The following is a 22403-nucleotide window of genomic DNA, read 5'->3' on the forward strand; positions in this document are numbered from 1 at the left end:
AAATTTTTGTACAGACGTCTTCATATCAGGCCACCAAAACTGCCTGGTAAGCAAATTAAGGGTGTTCGTCATACCCATATGTCCTGCCATAGGCACATCATGTGATAATTCCAAGATCTTGGTGCGCATAGTAGGGGGTATGTAGAGTTTGTCGTTGTAATAGAGGAAGCCTTCTGCATCAGTACTTAGTTGTGGTGGAGGTGAATCCAATCCTATACTGTGCAAAATCTCTTCCTTCAGGGAACGAACAACACCAATAATACGTTCATAGGGTATTATAGGAATAGAAGGGATTTCGGCGCAGTTATCTTCGGTTAATCGTGATAGCGCATCCGCTTTTTTATTTTTGTCTGCAGGCGTGTAGGTCACTAGGAAGTTGAATCTTAGGAAGAATAATGACCATCGTACCTGCCGGTGGGAAAGAGTTTTGTTAGTCTGGAGGTATTGAAGGTTTTTATGATCTGTATATATGAGTATTGGTAATCGGGTACCTTCAAGTAGATGTCGCCAATTCTCCAGTGCCAGTTTTATGGCAAGCAACTCCTTTTCACCCACTGGGTAATTCACCTCTGGGCTGCTTAGTGATTTAGAGAAGAAAGCAACTGGGTGGAGTGGTGAAGTATTTGTTGGTCGTTGGGAGAGAACTGCTCCTACTGCCATGTTTGACGCATCTACCTCTAGAATATATTGGAGGGATGGGTCTAGATGGCGTAGTATGGGAGCAGAAGTAAAGCTTGATTTTAACAAGCGGAAAGCTCCATTTGCTTCTTCTGACCATTTGAATGGTTTCTTTATACAGTAAAACCTTGGATTGCGAGCATAATTCGTTCCGGAAACATGCTTGTAATCCAGAGCACTCTTATATCAAAGCAAATTTTCCCATAAGAAATAATGGAAACTCAGATGATTCGTTCCACAACCATTTATTCATAAGTCTTTCAGTTTATAGTCTATATACAAAGATTATAGCAACGTGATACGTTGTGTCATCATAAAATGTCCATCCACAAATGGCGCCTCCACAAGGGGATTAGAAGCAAAATCCAGCAGGAGCTACAGAGTATAAAAGAGAAGAGAGGCGCCTCTAAGTGTAGCAGTATGGGGACATTTAATGAAGGTTCAACATTTAGCAACTCACATGGTTGATGAATAAAGAGGCACATCTAAGTATGCAGGCTTCTGGGGTAAAGCTGTCCACATAGACTATCTTCTGAACCACTGGCTCTCACCGATGTCAGTCTGCAATTGTGATTGGGAAGACTACCCTGCAGTAGAGTGATCTGAAAGCGAGACTTTGAATCGCTCGTGGAGCGCAGCGTGGAAGGGTGTGATGAAGATGGCAGTGCGGAGGATGGTCTATGTGGACAGCTTAACCCCGGATGCCTGCATACTTAGATGTGCCTGTTTTAATCATCAACCATATGAGCTGCTAAATATTGAACCTTCATTAAATGTAACAATATTGCTACACTTAGAGGCGCCTCTCTTCTCTTTTCTACCCAGTTGTGACATGACGCTACTTGTATATCAAGACATCGCTTGTATATCAAGTCAAAATTTATTTGAAAAATTTGCTTGTCTTGCAAAGCGCTCTCAAACCAAGTTACTCTCAAACCAAGGTTTTACTGTACTTGTAAGTTGTGTGAGAGGTCTCACAATAGCAGAGAAGTTCTTGATGAACTTCCTATAGAAGTTTGAAAATCCAAAGAATCGCTGTAATGCCTTACGAGTTGTTGGTATAGGCCAATCCAGAATACAGGATATCTTGCTCATATCCATCTTGATTCCGGTTTTGGATATGATGTATCCTAGGAATAATATTTTTTCTTTATGAAATAGGCATTTTTTTAATTTCACGTATAGATTGTGTGCGAGTAATCTGGATAACACAAGTCTTACATGTTTTATATGTTCAGACAAAGAGCGAGAATAGATAAGTATATCGTCCAGATATACCACAACACAGACATCAAGTAAGTCTCTAAAGATGTCGTTTATTAACCGTTGAAAAGCTGCGGGAGCATTACACAACCCGAATGGCATCACAAGATATTCGAATAATCCGTATCTGGTTCTGAATGCTGTCTTCCACTCATCTCCGTCACGGATTCGGATTAGGTTGTATGCCCCTTTTAGGTCCAATTTAGAGAAGTAGGTAGCCCCACGCACTTGTTCAATGAGTTCAGGGATGAGCGGTAAAGGATAGCGATCCTTTATCGTAATGGTATTTAATTGCCTATAATCGATAATAGGCCTAAGACTTGAATCCTTATTGCGGACAAAGAAAAGTCCTGCAGCTGTGGAAGAAGTAGAGGGTCTGATGAACCCCTTTGTCAAATTCTCATCCAAGTATTCCTTGAGATGAGAGAGTTCATCCTGTGAAAGAGGATAAACATGACCGAAAGGCAATTTGCTGTTAGGGAGTAGATCGATAGTGCAATCATAATCCCTATGGGGAGGCAACACTTGAGCATTTTTCTCAAGGAAAACCATCTGACACCACAGACAGGATCTTTCCATAAGATGGGAGGTTACACGTAATCTCGCAATAGTGAGAAGGGAAAGTTAGAGTCCGTGTTTTCCAATCTATGGTTGGTTGATGTGTGTGTAACCAGGGAAGTCCCAAAATAATGGGAAAATGGGGTGAAGATAGTACATCAAAAGTGGTGGTCTCCATATGAGACTCGTTAGCAGTGACAAGGAGTGCTTGTGTCTGATTGGTGATTGGACCAGAAGATAACGGACTAACGTTAATGAAGCTAACAGAGACAGGTTTAGGTTTTGAAATAATAGGTATTTTATTTAAAGTAACAAAACGTGTATCGATATAGTTCCCACAAGATCCTGTGTCGATCATAGCCTTGGTGGTAATCCTAGTCTGGTCCCACTGTAATGTTAAATGAACAAAGAGATAGGGATTAGAAAAGGAAGTCATTAATCCCCCTAGCAAGACATGTGAACACTCACCCTCTTTTTTGCGGACAAGGGGACAGACGCTTATCAAATGATCCGGGGATGCGCAGTACATGCAGAGGTTTCTGGATCTTCTCCTGGCTCGTTCAGTAGTTGATAAAGGTGGGCGTATGGTTCCTACCTCCATAGGAGTAGGCTCAACGGCCGAAACCCGAGAAGGACTAGACAATGGCATTTCCATTTTCTCAGCCTTTCTTTCTCGCAGTCGCCTGTCAATGTTGATACTGAGTTGTATTAAGGCATCCAAAGTGCCAGGTAAATCCGCTCGGGCGAGCTCGTCTTTAACGGCTTCTGACAACCCGAGTCTGAACTGAGTTCGCAGAGATGTATCATTCCACCCTGAATCAAGGGTCCATCTTTTGAACTCTGCTACAAAGTCTTCAACAGGTCTCCTTCCTTGTTTTAAAGCCCTCAATTGTATATCAGCAGTACTCTGTCTATTGGGGTCTTCATATAAGCTAGCGAGTTCCGCTAGGAATAAAGGATAGGAGTTGAGAAGATGATCATCTTTCTCAAAGAGAGAGTCTGCCCAGGCCCGTGGATCACCCGTTAAGTATGAAATAACGGTACAAACTTTAATTTGATCAGTAGGGTAAGTACGAGGTTTTAGCAAAAAAAGCAATTGACATGCGTTTTTGAATTCACAAAATTTTTTCCGATCACCTGTAAACACTAGAGGAGGGTTTATTTTAGGTTCAGGGGGCTGAGCAGCAGTAAGCTGTGAAAGACGGGTTACCTGCTGTCTCAGAGTCTGATTTTCATCTTTTACTTCAGTAAGAGCAAGTATTAATGCATTTACTTGTTGTGTTAATTGTGTCACTTGAGTGTAATGTTCCGGTACCTTTGGTACCCTAAATTACACTTTCCACAAGTGTATGCGCCCCACCATTTACTTTTCGGAAAGGTGCGCATACACCTTTAAGACTGGAGCTGTCATCACCCAGCGCCGGACTAGATGGCTATTTAAAGCGCCGGTTCTCACTCACATGTGTTCGTTCAAACACCCTTACCTGGATGCTAACCTTGCTTGAAGCTTCCATGCTTGCAAGCTTACTTCGCTGACGGAACCTCGCTGCGCTGATCCCTGTATCCCGCTACTGGATCATCCGCCTCTCCTGAACCACCCTTCGGCTGTATCGCTAATAGTGCTAAGTACCCCGCAGGGGAATTCTCTATAAACTTATACTAAGCTTACACTATCTAGCTCTGCATAGTAAAGACTGTTTATCACATCTGCATAAACTAGATTGCTAGCTCTTGAGACTACTGCTACTTTTCTGCACTGGGTTGATCTCTTTTGTATGTCCACCTGCTATTCTATCATCTGCTATCATACAACATTGCTAAACCTTCCTGCATCCATCTGCTACTGTCTCACCTTCAAGTGTCTATCACCTTCCACCTCCACTCAACCTATCCCTCAACCTTCATCATTGTGTTACTACATACATAAAGTCACTCTAGGAACCAGCTTGCTAATTGTGTGTATTTACTGGCTGAAATAAGACCTTCCACACATGGTGAGTCATTGAGGTTGGGAATGGTATCTCAGCATATCTCTTACATGACTACTGACGTGGAACTATTTCTGCAGCTGAAAATCCACACCATATAAAAAACGCAGGAGCGTTACATTGAGTGGGTAATTCTGCTGAATCCATTTTTTAGGTTCGTTCAATCTGTAACGCTCCTGCGTTTTTATAGTAAGCTGGATTTGCAGCTGCAGAATCTCCACTCAGTAGTCATGTAGAGATGTGTTGAAATACCAGATCCAACTCTCCAGACTCATCACTGTGGGCCTGTCTGCTTCAGCATACAGATATACACACACTCAATAAGATGTTCCTGGAGTGATGGGATGTATATGACAGTATGGAGGTGATGTGCTGAAGGGACAGGTGTGAGCAGTGCCAGCAATGATAAGCACTTGATAGTAATGTTCAGGAGAGTAGTAGATGGTAATAGGTAGAATGCAGATAGGTTAGTAATCATGTATGGTAACAGGTGGTGAGGACAGTAGATGACATATACAGGATAGACTAACCCAGTGCAAGGATAGATGGTAGTAGACTCAAGAGCTAGCAATCTATGTAACAGTGCAGATGATAGAATTAGTATGCATAGATAGTAACAGTCCTTAATGTGCAGAAGTAGATAGTGTAAGTTAGTTATGGAGGAATCCCCTGTGGGGTACTTATCACTAGTAAGGTTAGTAAGTAGAGGGGTCTGGTAGTGAGGGAGTGATCCGGTAGCGAGATACGGGATCAGTAGCGAGGTTCCGGTCTGTTCCAGGTAAAGAGAATAGCTGGAGGCTCCGGCAGCATAAGACAAGGCTTGTGAGCATGCGGTAACATTGAACGAACAATGTGAGAGAGAAAGCCGGCGATTGAAATAGCCGCTCAGAGCGGCGCTCAGCGATGATGTCATCCGGCTTAAAGGTATATGCGTTCCACCTAACTAAAAAGGTGGGACGCAATATGAAAAGGAAAATGGGCAATAAGGGTACCAAAGGTACCAGAATCTTACAATATGCTATCATTCTCAAATCACTTTCCCGACACTGGCCTTGGCATCTGTTCACTGTTTTGTGAGCTTGTCTTTATTTAATAAAATATTGTGAAAGAAGAAATACGGTGATTAGTAGTTCTGCCACTAGTAGGTACTGTAAGCTGAAATGCTTATACAATGTAATGTCCGTAGTGTAAACTACATGGTTAGGATATACTTCACATTCTTTTCCTGATGTTTTCCATTAACCACTTGCTTACTGGGCACTTTTACACCCTTCATGACCAGGCCAATTTTCAGCTTTCAGTGCTGTCATGCTTTGACAATGACTCAGTCATGCTACACTGCACCCAATTTAAATTTTCATAATTTTTTTTTTCAGACAAATAAAGCTTTCCTGACAGACTTCATGACAGCATATGTTTGAGTAGCTCCGCCCCCGCTCCTACACCATAGGACCCCACCCCCATAAGTTTTCAGGCTTTGGGGGCCTGGCCTGCACATGGCAAAGTAGACGTGCAATGCTGGAGTTCCCGTTATCTCTCCAGCAAAACAGCTTCTAATTAGAGCATTTTACATCAGCATGAGCTCTGCCAAGTGGAGGAAGGTGAAGAGCCACCACAAACCTTCTCCTTGGCCTGAAATCCAGTGCTTCTTTTTCTGGCTTACTGTAAGAGGAAGTTTGCTTTTCATAGGCAAAGACATATTCCTGTGAAATCCCGCAGAGACTTTGCTAATGCGCATGCACGAATGCGCAAAAGCGCGCACGTGCGAACGCAAGCACGCAACGTGTGACAGATACTGGCGCCAAATGGGCTATTTAAACCCAGCCTTGGCTCAGCTCCACTGCTGCTTTGTCTTCAGCTTTGTTGATCTGTACCTGCAACCTGTATCCTGCTTACCAGTTCCAGACCCGGCTTGTCCTGACCATCCTCTGCTCTCCGCCTGTAGCGACCCCGGCTTGTCCTTTGACCTCCGCTCCAGTCTGCTCCTTCTGGCTCCTGCATTACCATTTGTCTTCTGACCCGGCTTGTCTCACTACGCTCCTGTCTTCTCCAGATCCGATCACCAGCCCAGGGAAGGTTCTGTCAGTCTACCCTGCTATCCTGACTCCTGCCTCGAGCACCAGCTGCCTGCACACCTGCTTATCCTCTGGATCTACCTGGCTATCCCTGTCCGTGGACACTGGCCTGCTTCCAGCTTACATCAGGCACTCGTGCTACTCTACACTCTGGCGCCTCCTGTCTGCACTATCAGGGGCCCTGAGTCAAAGGCATAAGAGAGGCCTTCCTCACCGTTTCAGGCTTATCTTCAGGTACGTGATACTTACAGTCCTCCACATCCTGGAGCCACAAAGCAGAGCCATGTGGAGACATTCCAACAGCATCCTCAATGATGGTCCCACCTGTTTCCCAGCCTCATCGGCTGCCTCGGAATCATAGTCGGGCTTTCCAGATGCCCTGATCCCACACCTGCCAGGCATGCTAGCTCTGACAGCTACTCTGATCTCTGCTCCTAGGGACTTAGACTAGCGAGTCCTCATCCAGGCGCTTCCTATGAAAGCCGACATGGAGGCACTCTGCCAAGAGGAAGCACGCAGATGGGATTTACACTCAGACTGCACTGAAGTGCAGCAACTGGCAGACCGGATGTCTGCCAGTGAAACATCCATTGCCTCCCTAAAAAGCCACATTTTGGATTTGGGGGACACTCAAGCAACTCAGAGGCTCTTCTCTCTTATATGACCTCCCTGCAGCTACATCTGGAGGAACTTGAAGACTGGAGCAGGCAAAATAATCTGTGGCTCCGAGGCCTCCTGGAGGCATAGGCCAGGAGTCCCTCCAAAACACAGTGCTGGGGATCTGCCACAAACTCTTTGCCTCAGTGCCTCCCTTGGACTTTGAGTTTGACAGGGTGCACAGGATGCTTGGTCTCGCTCAGTTCACCAGAACATGCCATGGGATATTTTCTGCCTACACCGCTACACCCACAAAGAACTCATTCTCTGTAAAGCCTGGGATTGGGAAACGGTTGACTATAATGGCACATCTATAATGGTGTAACTTGACCTCTCCAGGGCCACCCTGCAACGCTGGGTGCTACTTCACTGCCTGCTTGACAAACTTGGACAGTTGGGATGTACATACCGCTGTGGATTTACCATATCACTTACGGTGCAGAGAGGCCCTGCATCCCTTGTTCTTCATCATCCAAATGACCCTCAAGACCTGTTTGCTTTCCTGGATACAGAACCCATCCCAGTCCCAAATTGGCTGCAACCGCTACTGAGACCATCCAGGAGAGCTGCTATCACCTCTGTACCTACAGGGCTCCCTCCTCAACTTGGCAGGCGATGACATGGATCCTGTAATCCTTCTCAGCCTTCTGATTGTGAGTCCTAACTCCTCCTCTAGGTCATCTACCACAGGTTTCAGAAGGTCTCTTCTGCCTTTCCTGCCAAATTTCTACTACACTTCTGACATGCCGATGTTTCCGGGCATTCTAACTTTTATGTTGTGCCTCTAAGTAACATTTTTATATACTACTGAAGGGCTTTGTTCCTTCATTTTTTCACAAAACCCAGTCTGTTGATCTATATATGTCAGTGGACTGATTTGCCTGTTCATACTACCTTCCATGGGCCATCTTGGAGACTGCTGCAAAGATGTAGAGGGCTTTGCTCCTCAATTTATTACAACCCACGGGGTGACTGTTAACTATTCTTTAATATAACATCACCGCATTTTTTTCCTAACCAGACCGGATTAATGCTACGCAATGAGTGTTTACAGGTAAGGTTTCATTTTTGTTCTCCATGGAATAATCCCCTGTTCTTTGGTTTATGTCTGTTTTATTTAGGCACTGTCTATTGTTCCTTATGTGTTTTCTGTATATGGGACTGACGTTTGGTGCTCTCTCCTGTGTGGTCACCCGCTCCCTGGACCCAGGCAGTACTCCACCCTCAGGAATGGATAGCCTGCTCCTGCTGGCCACCACAAATTTCCTTTTTTCTACCCTCCTCTCACTGCCTGTGGTCTGCCCGCCTCTTGGGTAGACTAGTCTGTTTGAGGGCGGGGATGGGGAGGTCATGTGGATGGAGTGAATGTTTCTCTTTGCCGCTGGGTCCTGGATTTGTGGACTTTCCTAGAGCAGACCACAGATGGAGTTGTGGACACTTGAGATTTGTTGGTTAATGGGGCATTCAGCCACCTTTTTATTTTTACATGGTGCGGTGATGTATGTGGACCCACCTCAAGAGGGCTCTAGCCTCCTATGGGCAATGTCCAGCTGACTGTTGGTTGTGCGGATGCAGCCTGTGACGGGTTGGCCCTGCGGACGCTCTGACTACCTCTGAGTAGGCTGTGATATAACCCATGAGAGTATTAGGTTTAGGTGTATTTAGGTTTCTTTAGAATTAAAACCAGAGTTTCATATTCTACAGACAGTTTGTTTATTTTCCTTAAACGCTTTGCTGCATTACATCTTTCACCAAATTGAAGCTGGAGAGTATAGGATCTACTCTTTAGCCGTTTCCTACCACTTCCCCACCTAGGCCTGTACTCAGGTGCTCCATAGATTTTTATTATGAGTGCCCTTTAGTTTTATTAGATTCATTGTCTACTCATTGCTATGCCACTTTTCCGCTCCCTAACGACTCCTTTCCTCCCCCTCCCACCCTTCCTTCACCAAGTCCCCTCCCTTTCTCTCACCGCACCCCCCTCCCCTCCCCCTTTTTTCTTCTTTCCTGTGTGCTGGTGGTGTAATGGACACAGGACAGCGTGTGTATTACCCCTGTTAACGTCAAGGAACTCAATGTCCCCGAGAAACAGAAGATGCTCCTACATGATCTAAAACGTTCTAGCACTCATGTAGCATTTGTGCAAAAAACTAATTTTAAGGCGGGGCAGACTTCCTTTCCTACAGAACAGGTTTTTCCCTTATGTATATCACACTTATAATTAGAAGCAAAATCCAAGGGAGTCTCTATTTCGGTTGCTAGTCGCGTCCCTTGGACTCTCACAGACGTGTTCGGACGCAAGTGGCCGATATCTTTTTCTTAACCACTTCTGGACCAGGTTTTTCCCCTTAATGACCAGGCCATTTTTTGCGATAGGGCATTGCGTTACTTTAACTGACAATTGCGCGGACGTGCGACTCTGTACCTAAATAAAATTTATGTTCTTTTTTCCCACAAATAGAGATTTTTTTGGTGGTATTTGATCACCTCTGCGATTTTAATTTTTTGTGCTATAAACAAAAAAAGAGCGACAATTCTGAAAAAAAAAAAAAATTTTACTTTCTGCTATGTAACATTCCCAATAAAAAAAAAATGTAAAAATCAAATTTTTTCATAATTTTAAGTCAATTTGTATTCTGCTACATATTTTTGGTAAAAAAAAATCCCAATAAGCGTATATTGATTGGCTATCGCGTCTACAAACTAGGGGAAATATTTATGTCATTTTTTATTTTTATTTTAACTAGTATTGGCGGTGATCAGCGATTTTTAGTGGGACTGCAACATTGCAGCGGACAGATTAGACACCTAACTGACATTTTTGACACTTTTGGGGGACCATTGACATTACTACAGTAATCAGTGCTAAAAATATGCATTGATAAGTTAGCCTCTAACAGGACAACATATGTGACATGGGTACTTTGGAAAGTGATTATATATTCGGAATATACCTAAATTTGTGTACCGTAGAGGCCCCAATTTAAGGGATAGACTGGTAAAAAATGTATCTGATCCCCCAAAAACATTAACCACATTTTTAGATCACAAAGGATTTTTTCTTGCGGAAGGTGTAAACCTTGTAAAACCATTAAAAATAGAAAACGCAAGATTTTGGAATTTCATTCTCAAGTCACTAAAAAAGTATATAAGATCAAAAAATGAATCACTTGCCAAAGTACCCATGTCACATATATGTTGTCCTGTCTGTGTGGCTTGCAATACATTGGCCGCACCACAAGACAATTAAGAGTGAGATTGGGGGAACATATTGATAATATCAGGAAGGGGTTCAGATACCATAGTGTATCTAACCACTTCCGGTTAGTGCACAATAGGGACCCACCTCTCCTGTCCTTTTGTGGAATAGACAAAATAGAAACCAACTGGAGGGGGAAAAATATGAGGATAGCGGTATCCCAAAATGAGCCAAAATTGATTTTTGAGTTATGTACAATGCAGCCCAAATGTATGAATATTGATGTGGACATAAATTGCTTCCTATCCAACCCATAAGATATAATTTAACATACCTTGATTATATAGGTAGGTATTGAGAAAACAATTGGCATTTACAAATTTGTTTATATATTTTATATTTTTTTATTCAGTTAAATCAATATAGGTTTAGTGACCATAGACCAAATAAGAACCATGGATAATCCTAATATGGAATTGGAAATGTTTAAAATATTTTTAATACATATATTAATTAAGAACAATAGATTTGTAGGCGGTATATTATTTAAATCATTTAAACATTAATTATCAATTCAAATTTGCCCTATATTGCAGTTCACTATTTGAATTGAGTGACCCCTTATACCATTTAAAAAAATATTGACATTTTGAAAAATAGGGTATAAGAACATTAATTACATAGTTCTAAACAGTGATTATCAATATTGGTATTAGGTCACGGTCATTTGTTTTATATACTTTCTGTAATGTCAATATGTATGCTTGAGTATATTGTAACTTGATTGCGGACAACTGTGAGGGATCTGATTAAATTCCAGGACTGGAGGGGGTGGAGTGTAGGGCGGGAGTTGTAAATAAAGGGGCGACTAACTACGTGCCTTCCCATCTCTGAAGACGTCAGCGTGCTGACGAAATGCGTTAGATGGAACGCACGTAGTGACGTCAGGAGGGGTCGAGTGGAATGCAAACCGGAAGGTAAACGCTTTACCACGATCCACTCCAGCCTTTCCCCGTATTCGTGGCGGTCACATTTTCGTTTATTGGTTTTTATGGCTCTTAAAGGATTTTATTGCCACATACTGTTTTATTTGTGATACCCTTGGATGGGAAATAAATATTTTTTTATGGATATACTACACCATCTGGAGTCCGTTTGCTTCCTTTGCATGCCCGCATTGGTGACTAAGAGATCTAGGAAGTCTGCAGGTCCAAGCCAGAGTAACCATATCGGATCAACTACAGTGGACCCCGTTGGGGGAGACCACGCAAGCGCTACATGGTCGTGCTGCTATACAGCAGTCAGGACCCACCATATCAGGTGAGTGACCCAGCTATTCTTACTATCGGATCACGTTCACGAATGGAATTCAGCTCATTCGCAAGCTGAAGGGGAAGAGCACTTTTTCCAGCACCTGCACTTTAATATAATAAGACTGTTTTTTTTCACCTACACAAGTTTATTCATCATACATTGGACTTTTTTGATTGACCTTTTTCTGATATTATAGTCCTTCTTGTATATTCATCTTATCAGCACTAAGCACTTTAGTACATTTTATTTGCACAATTTCACAATATATTCTGATATTATGTTATTATAGTCCTTCTTGCATATTCACTTTATAAGCATCAAGCACTTTAGTACATTTTTTTTTGCACAATGGCAGATGAATTTGAAAGAATATTGTTGAATCTATGTTTATTATTATTGGTTTACATATGTACTGATAGCATTTATTCACTTTCTGAGCAGAATATTGAGGCAAGCGCTGGCTTCTCTTTTAGAGGCTAACATATCATTCTACTGACTTACTCTTCAGCTGCTGCAATTCCCAATATAATATATAATACATTTAGGTAAATCATACCCAGTGGCTCGAGGGATATACCCAAATAAGGTATAAATACTGACATCACTAAAAATATGCACTGTTACTGTACTGACACTGGCAGGGAAGGGGTTAACACCAGGGACGTTCAAAGGGTTAAATGTGTCCCTAGGGGGTGCTTTCTAACTGTGGAGGGGATGGGCTTGCTGCATGAATACAGAGACCCGTGTTCCTAAATAAGAGGAACACAGGATCTGCATAGACCACCGTTCTGTCTGCACGGGGAGCGATCGCGGGTACCCGGCAGCTAATCGTGGCCACTGGACCCACTGATTGGCTCCCTCTATAGCCAATCAACGCACACCTCCGGTGGTGCGCACGCCTCCACTAGCGATCCCGCAAAACGATGTACAATTACGTTGTTTCGCGGGACATAGCCGAATTGCCACAGTATATGTACTGCTGGTGGTCGGCAAGTGGTTAAAGGTTTTTTAGTGGTGTCAAGGTGATGTTGGCTACCATTATGCCCTGAACCGCCTCCTAGACTCCTTTCTTTATAGAACTCTATCGAATTTCATGGAGTTTGCCGTAGACAAATGAATTCTGGGAGGGGACTTCAACGTCCCTCTGAATCCAGGTGTGGACGCCTCTACCAGTACCCCCTCAGTCCCCCTCTGCACCAGGAATCATATCCTGCGGCGTTACACAGATTTCAGCTAATAGATGCTTAAAGACTCCTACACAAGGGGGAATGGGGCTATATCTTTTTCTCTTCACCCCATCAATCCTACTCCCGTATAGGCCTTCCTGATCCCCCACCAACATCTCCCTTCTATCTTGGACATTACCATAGGGCATAGCACTTGGTTTGACCATGCCCCAAATATACTGCGCCTCTCACTAACAAACTCTGCTTTCAACCCCAGAGTGGAGGTGGCATTTGAACTAAAAAATCCTGCTGCAGGACCCTGAGGTTTTAGTTTATGTGTCTAAGGATATTAAAGCGTACTTTCAGACGAATGACACCCCAGGTAGTGACCCCGGTATAGTGTGAGAAGCTCACAAAGCAGTTACCTGTGGGATTCTCAATAAACATGGTGCCTGCATTAAAAGAGCCCACAAAGCTCAATTGAGAGTTGTTAACTGAGATTCAAACCCTTGAACTGCAATATAAGAGGACGCCTCTTTGGGGAATGACCAAGCCCATCTCTGCCGACAGGTATCAGACCTTCTATGCTACAAAGCCAAGACGGCGCTTCAAACCTGTAGAAAACTACTACAAATCTGGAGATAACTGTGGGTGGTTAGTGGTCAAGCCAACCCATGGCATCTTACATTCCCCATGTTATCAGTGCAGAGGGACTGAAGCTTTCCTCACCTAAAGACATAGCTTGGGCATTTGGGGAATTCTACTATTCTTTAAACAATCTCTCAACCACCCCCCTCCCCCCCTTCTCTTCATCCATTGATGACTATCTCTCCTCTGCATGCCTTCTTCGCCTGGTCTCTCCGCTATGACACAAATTGAAAGCTCCTATAATGATGGCGAAATTTAAAGCAGCAGTTAATGCCGTCAAACTGGGAAAATTGCCAGGCCCAGATAGATTCACTATTCAGTATTATAAGGCCCTGCTGTAGTTGTTAGGTTACCATATGATCAAGACGTTTAACATGCTGAGACAGTCCTCTTTATTCCCTCTGGCAACCCTATTGGCTCACATTTCTGTCATTTCTAAGGAGGGAAAGAACCCCTCTTCCTGTAGCAGCTATTGGCCGTTCTCATTATTTAATGTTGATCTTTTGAACTTTTTACTAAGCTCCTGGCCTCTCGTCTTCACTCTCATTTACCCCATTTGGTCCATCTGGATCAAGTAGGATTCATTCCAATGCAAGAGGCAAGAGATAATACCATCAAAGTCCTCAATTTGGTCCATCCAGCTAATCACACTGGTACTCCCTGTGTTTTCCTTGGCACCGATGCTGGAAAAAGCTTTCAACAGTGAATTGGGATTTTATGTTCACAGTCCTTTGATATTTGGGCTTCGGTGACCAGATGATTCAGTGGATCTCTACTGTGTACTCTGAGAGTCCCCTTTTCCCCTTGCTATTTCTTCTTACATTGGAGCCTTTCCTGAACAGAGTTTGCAGGTGACCTGCTCTTCTCCCTGAACAACACTCATATCTCCTTACCAAACCTCCTGGAAGAATCTGAATGATACGGTGCCCTGTCAAACTTGAAAATAATTTTACTAAATCTGAAGCCATGGGAATTGTACTATCCCCCTTTTCTGTTACATACTTTAAGACTTAATTTTAACCTCAAATGTGCATCTACGGCGTTAAAATATGTAGGCACTTACATTCCCCCCGATTCATCTGACACATTTGTGCTAAATTTTCCGCCCCTACTTAGTAGTGCCAGGGCTCTCTTGGATAAGTGTCACCAAGGTTTACACTCGTGGTTTGGATGTTGTACCATAGTCAAGATGAGTATTTTACCAAAGTTTCTGTATCTCTTTCAGACTCTACCTATCCACATCCCCTCTTCCTTTTTTCACCAAATTAACGCCCTGTTCACCAAGCTCATTTGGGCTCATAAATGGCCGAGGCTTTGTAGACTCCTACTAACATTAACTAAACAACATGACACGATAGACGCACCAGATGCACTTAAATATTACCAGGCCGCCCACTGGGGAAGAGTGATTGACTGATGCAGACATGGAGATCTTAAGCTCCAGACTTCCATTGAGCAGCAGTATTGTACCATCCCCCTTTAAAGGGCACCTTTGCAGCCTTGGCTATAACTCTTAAAACACATCCAACCATAGGCCCCACGCTCCACGTTTGCTCCCTGGCCAGCTAAACACCAGCAGTTTCCTCTAGCTAATCTCCATTATTTCCCATCTTGGGAAATCCAGGCTTTCCCCTGGGCCTGGAGGCAGGCCCATTTTGTGGGCTTCTAGAACGCGGTTGCTTCTTCCAGGCTTCCCATTTTCTTTACTATTACTATAATTAGCACTGAAACTAATTGACCTATGGTCACTGTTTCCTAAGTTCCCCCGTATTTCTATATCCGTGAGCAGGTCTGTATTGTTGGTAATTAGTAGGTCAAGTATCGCATTGTTTCTTGTCGGTACATTCACCATCTGACCCATGAAATTGTCCTGCAAAACATTTAGGAACTGCCGAGCCTTGGCTGAATGCACGGTTCCTTCTACCCAGTCTATATCTGGATAATTAAAGTCACCCATTATAATGACATTTCCCATCCTTGCTGCCAATCCTATCTGTAAAAGGAGGTCCGCCTCCCCCTCCTCCCTCTGGTTGGGGGGCCTAAAGCATACGCCCAATATTACATTCCCCACAGTGCCTTCCCTTTGAAGTTCTACCCATAGGGATTCTGCCTCGTCCATAGCTCCATTATTAACCACTTTACGACCGCTCACATGGATACTACTGCGGCAGTGTGGCACGATCCCGTCCAGCGACGTCGACTTACGTCGGGCGCGATCACGGCTCCCAGAGCACGCTCCCGCGCGCCGCGGGAGCCGATTCTGGTCGGATTCGGTAGGGAACCGATCAGTCACCAGATACTGACCAATGATTTTTGGTCAGTATCTGGCGATCGATTCCAGCCAATGGTAATCTGTCCCCTGCCTGTGTAATGTAAACACAGGCAGGGGAAGTGATGTCACTGTCCCTCCTGGAGTCCTTTCGGTTCCAGGAGAAGACTGAGACACATCAAAAACGTGAGTTTCCACCAACACTACACTGACACACCTCACATAGGCACATTTAACCCGTTGATCACCCCCTGATCACCCCCCAAACCCCTCACAGTGAACACTATATACAGTGGTATACAGATCTTTTACTGATCACTGTATAAGTGTCACTTGTGAGCCTAATTTGCGCTTGCGCTAGGCCCAAATATTGTTAGGGCACCCGCCACCTATCCCCTAATAAAGTTTTAACCCCTTGATCACCCCCAGTTAACCCCTTTACTCCCTATTACTCTGTGCACTACATACAGTATATAGGTAAATACTGATCACTGTATTTAGTGTCACTAGTGACCCTAATTTGCGCTTGCGCTAAGCCCAGATAGGGTTAGGGCACCCGCCACCTATCCCCTAATAAACTTTTAACCCGTTGATCTCCCCCAGTTAACCCCTTCACTCCCTATCACACAGTGCACTAATATACAGTGGGTACAGAAAGTATTCAGACCCCCTTAAATTTTTCACTCTTTGTTATATTGCAGCCATTTGCTAAAATCATTTAATTTCATTCTTCTTCCTCATGAATGTACACATAGCACCCCATACTGACAGAAAAACACAGAAATGTTGACATTGTTGCAGATTTATTAAAAAAGAAAAACTGAAATATCACATGGTCCTAAGTAGTGTTGAGCGAACACGGACTGTATTATTCGTGTTCGTACCGAATAATTGGATTTTTTTTACCCGAACACGGACACGGACACTTTACTGTATGTTCGGGTAAAAATCCGTGTTCGGTCGTTTTATTTCCGGGTTTTGCATGCTTTGGCGCTCTTTTCATGGCGGGCTTTCAACAGCCAATCAACAATCGTTTAACTGGTGTGCCTTAAGCCATCCCAGCCATGCCTGCAAATGTCTTAGTAGCTGTGATTGGCCGTCTGAAGCATGTGACCAAGTCTTTATAAGTTCGAGGCAGCCGCCGCAGCAGCGTCATTCTGCTGCTTAGCTAAGGGACAGAGCACACATCAATGTGCTGGCTGCTGATTAGGGACAGATAGGCAGGAAAAAACCATTTGTGTCCGGATAGAATTGAGGGACAGGTCGGAGTGTTTAGGCAGGGCGAGTTGTAGGCATTTTAGGGATAGAGTCTGCTGAATTATAGGGTCAGTGTCTTCTACAAACTACAATCGATATTGCTGTGTGGGGGGTGGGGTGAATCTGCACTCAATCCTGATCTACGATCTCTTCTCAATCCTGTTAGGGACAGAGTCTGCTGAATTTTAGGGAAACTGTGTTCTACAAACTACAATCGATATTGCTGTGTGGTGTGGGATTGGAGATAGGCAGGTGTCAGTGATCCACATCCATTTTTCTGTGTGTGAGCTGCAGTGAACACAATCTTTTTGGGCTGCAGTGAACACAATCTTTTTGGGCTGCAGTGAACACAATCTTTTTGGGCTGCAGTGAACACAATCTTTTTGGGGTGCAGTGAACACAATCCTTTTTGGTGTGCAGTGAACACAATCTTTGTGGGGTGCAGTGAACAAAATCCTTTGTGGGGTGCAGTGAACACAATCTTTTTGGGGTGCAGTGAACAAAATCCTTTTTGGGGTGCAGTGAACAACATCCTTTTTGGGGTGCAGTGAACACAATCTTTTTGGGGTGCAGTGAACAAAATCCTTTGTGGGGTGCAGTGAACACAATCTTTTTGGGGTGCAGTGAACACAATCTTTTTGGGGTGGAGTGAACAACATCCTTTTTGGGGTGCAGTGAACAAAATCCTTTTTGGGGTGCAGTGAACAAAATCATTTTTGGGGTGCAGTGAACACAATCTTTTTGGGGTGCAGTGAACACAATCTTTGTGGGGTGCAGTGAACACAATCTTTTTGGGGTGGAGTGAACAACATCCTTTTTGGGGTGCAGTGAACAACATCCTTTTTGGGGTGCAGTGAACACAATCTTTTTTGGGGTGCAGTGAACACAATCTTTGTGGGGTACAGTGAACAGAATCTTTGTGGGGTGCAGTGAACACAATATTTGGGGGGTACAGTGAACACAATCTTTTTGGGGTGCAGTGAACACAATCTTTGTGGGGTGCAGTGAACACAATCTTTTTGGGGTGGAGTGAACAAAATCATTTTTGGGGTGCAGTGAACAACATCCTTTTTGGGGTGCAGTGATCAAAATCCTTTTTGGGGTGCAGTGAACACAATCTTTTTGGGGTGCAGTGAACAAAATCCTTTGTGGGGTGCAGTGAACAGAATCTTTGTGGGGTGCAGTGAACACAATCTTTGGGGGGGTACAGTGAACACAATCTTTTTGGGGTGCAGTGAACACAATCTTTGTGGGGTACAGTGAACAGAATCTTTGTGGGGTGCAGTGAACACAATCTTTGGGGGGTACAGTGAACACAATCTTTTTGGGGTGCAGTGAACACAATCTTTGGGGGGTACAGTGAACACAATCTTTTTGGGGTGCAGTGAACACAATCTTTGTGGGGTGCAGTGAACACAATCTTTGGGGGGGTACAGTGAACACAATCTTTTTGGGGTGCAGTGAACAACATCCTTTTAGGGTGCAGTGAACACAATCTTTGTGGGGTGCAGTGAACAACATCCTTTTAGGGTGCAGTGAACACAATCTTTGTGGGGTACAGTGAACAGAATCTTTGTGGGGTGCAGTGAACACAATCTTTGGGGGGTACAGTGAACACAATCTTTGTGAGGTGCAGTGAACACAATCTTTGTGGGGTGCAGTGAACACAATCATTGTGGGGTGCAGTGAACTCAATCTTTGTGGGGTACAGTGAACACAATCTCATACTTCTGAAGATTTGAGGGTGCTGCCTGTTCCATACTCCCCCTACTCCTCATCTAGCCTTTTAGGGGTACAAACAATAGTAATTGGGGCCTAGTGTGGTTGTGTACGTGTGATATACATACACTTTTTTTGGATCATATTTTCTATTCCGCTATTTAATCAAAAACCTTTGGGGATCAGTTAAATTGGGGGATAGTCTGTGTTGGTACGTGTGAGAGAGATCCACCTTTCCAAGTTGTTGGGGTTCATCTCATACTTCTGAAGGTTTGAGGGTGCTGCCTGTTCCATACTCCCCCTACTCCTAGCCTTTTAGGGGTACAAACAATAGTAATTGGGGCCTAGTGTGGTTGTGTACGTGTGATATACATACACTTTTTTTGGATCATATTTTCTATTCCGCTATTTAATCAAAAACCTTTGGGGATCAGTTAAATTGGGGGATAGTCTGTGTTGGTACGTGTGAGAGAGATCCACCTTTCCAAGTTGTTGGGGTTCATCTCATACTTCTGAAGGTTTGAGGGTGCTGCCTGTTCCATACCCCCCCTACTCCTCATCTAGCCTTTTAGGGGTACAAACAATAGTAATTGGGGCCTAGTGTGGTTGTGTACGTGTGATATACATACACTTTTTTTGGATCATATTTTCTATTCCGCTATTTAATCAAAAACCTTTGGGGATCAGTTAAATTGGGGGATAGTCTGTGTTGGTACGTGTGAGAGAGATCCACCTTTCCAAGTTGTTGGGGTTCATCTCATACTTCTGAAGGTTTGAGGGTGCTGCCTGTTCCATACTCCCCCTACTCCTCATCTAGCCTTTTAGGGGTACAAACAATAGTAATTGGGGCCCAGTGTGGTTGTGTACGTGTGATATACATACACTTTTTTTGGATCATATTTTCTATTCCGCTATTTAATCAAAAACCTTTGGGGATCAGTTAAATTGGGGGATAGTCTGTGTTGGTACGTGTGAGAGAGATCCACCTTTCCAAGTTGTTGGGGTTCATCTCATACTTCTGAAGGTTTGAGGGTGCTGCCTGTTCCATACTCCCCCTACTCCTCATCTAGCCTTTTAGGGGTACAAACAATAGTAATTGGGGCCCAGTGTGGTTGTGTACGTGTGATATACATACACTTTTTTTGGATCATATTTTCTATTCCGCTATTTAATCAAAAACCTTTGGGGATCAGTTAAATTGGGGGATAGTCTGTGTTGGTACGTGTGAGAGAGATCCACCTTTCCAAGTTGTTGGGGTTCATCTCATACTTCTGAAGGTTTGAGGGTGCTGCCTGTTCCATACTCCCCCTACTCCTAGCCTTTTAGGGGTACAAACAATAGTAATTGGGGCCCAGTGTGGTTGTGTACGTGTGATATACATACACTTTTTTTGGATCATATTTTCTATTCCGCTATTTAATCAAAAACCTTTGGGGATCAGTTAAATTGGGGGATAGTCTGTGTTGGTACGTGTGAGAGAGATCCACCTTTCCAAGTTGTTGGGGTTCATCTCATACTTCTGAAGGTTTGAGGGTGCTGCCTGTTCCATACTCCCCCTACTCCTAGCCTTTTAGGGGTACAAACAATAGTAATTGGGGCCTAGTGTGGTTGTGTACGTGTGATATACATACACTTTTTTTGGATCATATTTTCTATTCCGCTATTTAATCAAAAACCTTTGGGGATCAGTTAAATTGGGGGATAGTCTGTGTTGGTACGTGTGAGAGAGATCCACCTTTCCAAGTTGTTGGGGTTCATCTCATACTTCTGAAGGTTTGAGGGTGCTGCCTGTTCCATACCCCCCCTACTCCTCATCTAGCCTTTTAGGGGTACAAACAATAGTAATTGGGGCCTAGTGTGGTTGTGTACGTGTGATATACATACACTTTTTTTGGATCATATTTTCTATTCCGCTATTTAATCAAAAACCTTTGGGGATCAGTTAATTTGGGGGATAGTCTGTGTTGGTACGTGTGAGAGAGATCCACCTTTCCAAATTGTTGGGGTTCATCTCATACTTCTGAAGGTTTGAGGGTGCTGCCTGTTCCATACCCTCCCTACTCCTCATCTAGCCTTTTAGGGGTACAAACAATAGTAATTGGGGCCTAGTGTGGTTGTGTACGTGTGATATACATACACTTTTTTTGGATCATATTTTCTATTCCGCTATTTAATCAAAAACCTTTGGGGATCAGTTAAATTGGGGGATAGTCTGTGTTGGTACGTGTGAGAGAGATCCACCTTTCCAAGTTGTTGGGGTTCATCTCATACTTCTGAAGGTTTGAGGGTGCTGCCTGTTCCATACCCCCCCTACTCCTCATCTAGCCTTTTAGGGGTACAAACAATAGTAATTGGGGCCTAGTGTGGTTGTGTACGTGTGATATACATACACTTTTTTTGGATCATATTTTCTATTCCGCTATTTAATCAAAAACCTTTGGGGATCAGTTAAATTGGGGGATAGTCTGTGTTGGTATGTGTGAGAGAGATCCACCTTTCCAAGTTGTTGGGGTTCATCTCATACTTCTGAAGGTTTGAGGGTGCTGCCTGTTCCATACCCCCCCTACTCCTCATCTAGCCTTTTAGGGGTACAAACAATAGTAATTGGGGCCTAGTGTGGTTGTGTACGTGTGATATACATACACTTTTTTTGGATCATATTTTCTATTCCGCTATTTAATCAAAAACCTTTGGGGATCAGTTAAATTGGGGGATAGTCTGTGTTGGTACGTGTGAGAGAGATCCACCTTTCCAAGTTGTTGGGGTTCATCTCATACTTCTGAAGGTTTGAGGGTGCTGCCTGCTCCATACTCCCCCTACTCCTCATCTAGCCTTTTAGGGGTACAAACAATAGTAATTGGGGCCCAGTGTGGTTGTGTACGTGTGATATACATACACTTTTTTTGGATCATATTTTCTATTCCGCTATTTAATCAAAAACCTTTGGGGATCAGTTAAATTGGGGGATAGTCTGTGTTGGTACGTGTGAGAGAGATCCACCTTTCCAAGTTGTTGGGGTTCATCTCATACTTCTGAAGGTTTGAGGGTGCTGCCTGTTCCATACTCCCCCTACTCCTCATCTAGCCTTTTAGGGGTACAAACAATAGTAATTGGGGCCCAGTGTGGTTGTGTACGTGTGATATACATACACTTTTTTTGGATCATATTTTCTATTCCGCTATTTAATCAAAAACCTTTGGGGATCAGTTAAATTGGGGGATAGTCTGTGTTGGTACGTGTGAGAGAGATCCACCTTTCCAAGTTGTTGGGGTTCATCTCATACTTCTGAAGGTTTGAGGGTGCTGCCTGTTCCATACTCCCCCTACTCCTAGCCTTTTAGGGGTACAAACAATAGTAATTGGGGCCTAGTGTGGTTGTGTACGTGTGATATACATACACTTTTTTTGGATCATATTTTCTATTCCGCTATTTAATCAAAAACCTTTGGGGATCAGTTAAATTGGGGGATAGTCTGTGTTGGTACGTGTGAGAGAGATCCACCTTTCCAAGTTGTTGGGGTTCATCTCATACTTCTGAAGGTTTGAGGGTGCTGCCTGTTCCATACCCCCCCTACTCCTCATCTAGCCTTTTAGGGGTACAAACAATAGTAAT

The sequence above is a fragment of the Pelophylax lessonae genome (genome assembly GCF_965119305.1).
Source record: "Pelophylax lessonae genome assembly, chromosome: 3".
NCBI lineage: Eukaryota > Metazoa > Chordata > Amphibia > Anura > Ranidae > Pelophylax > Pelophylax lessonae.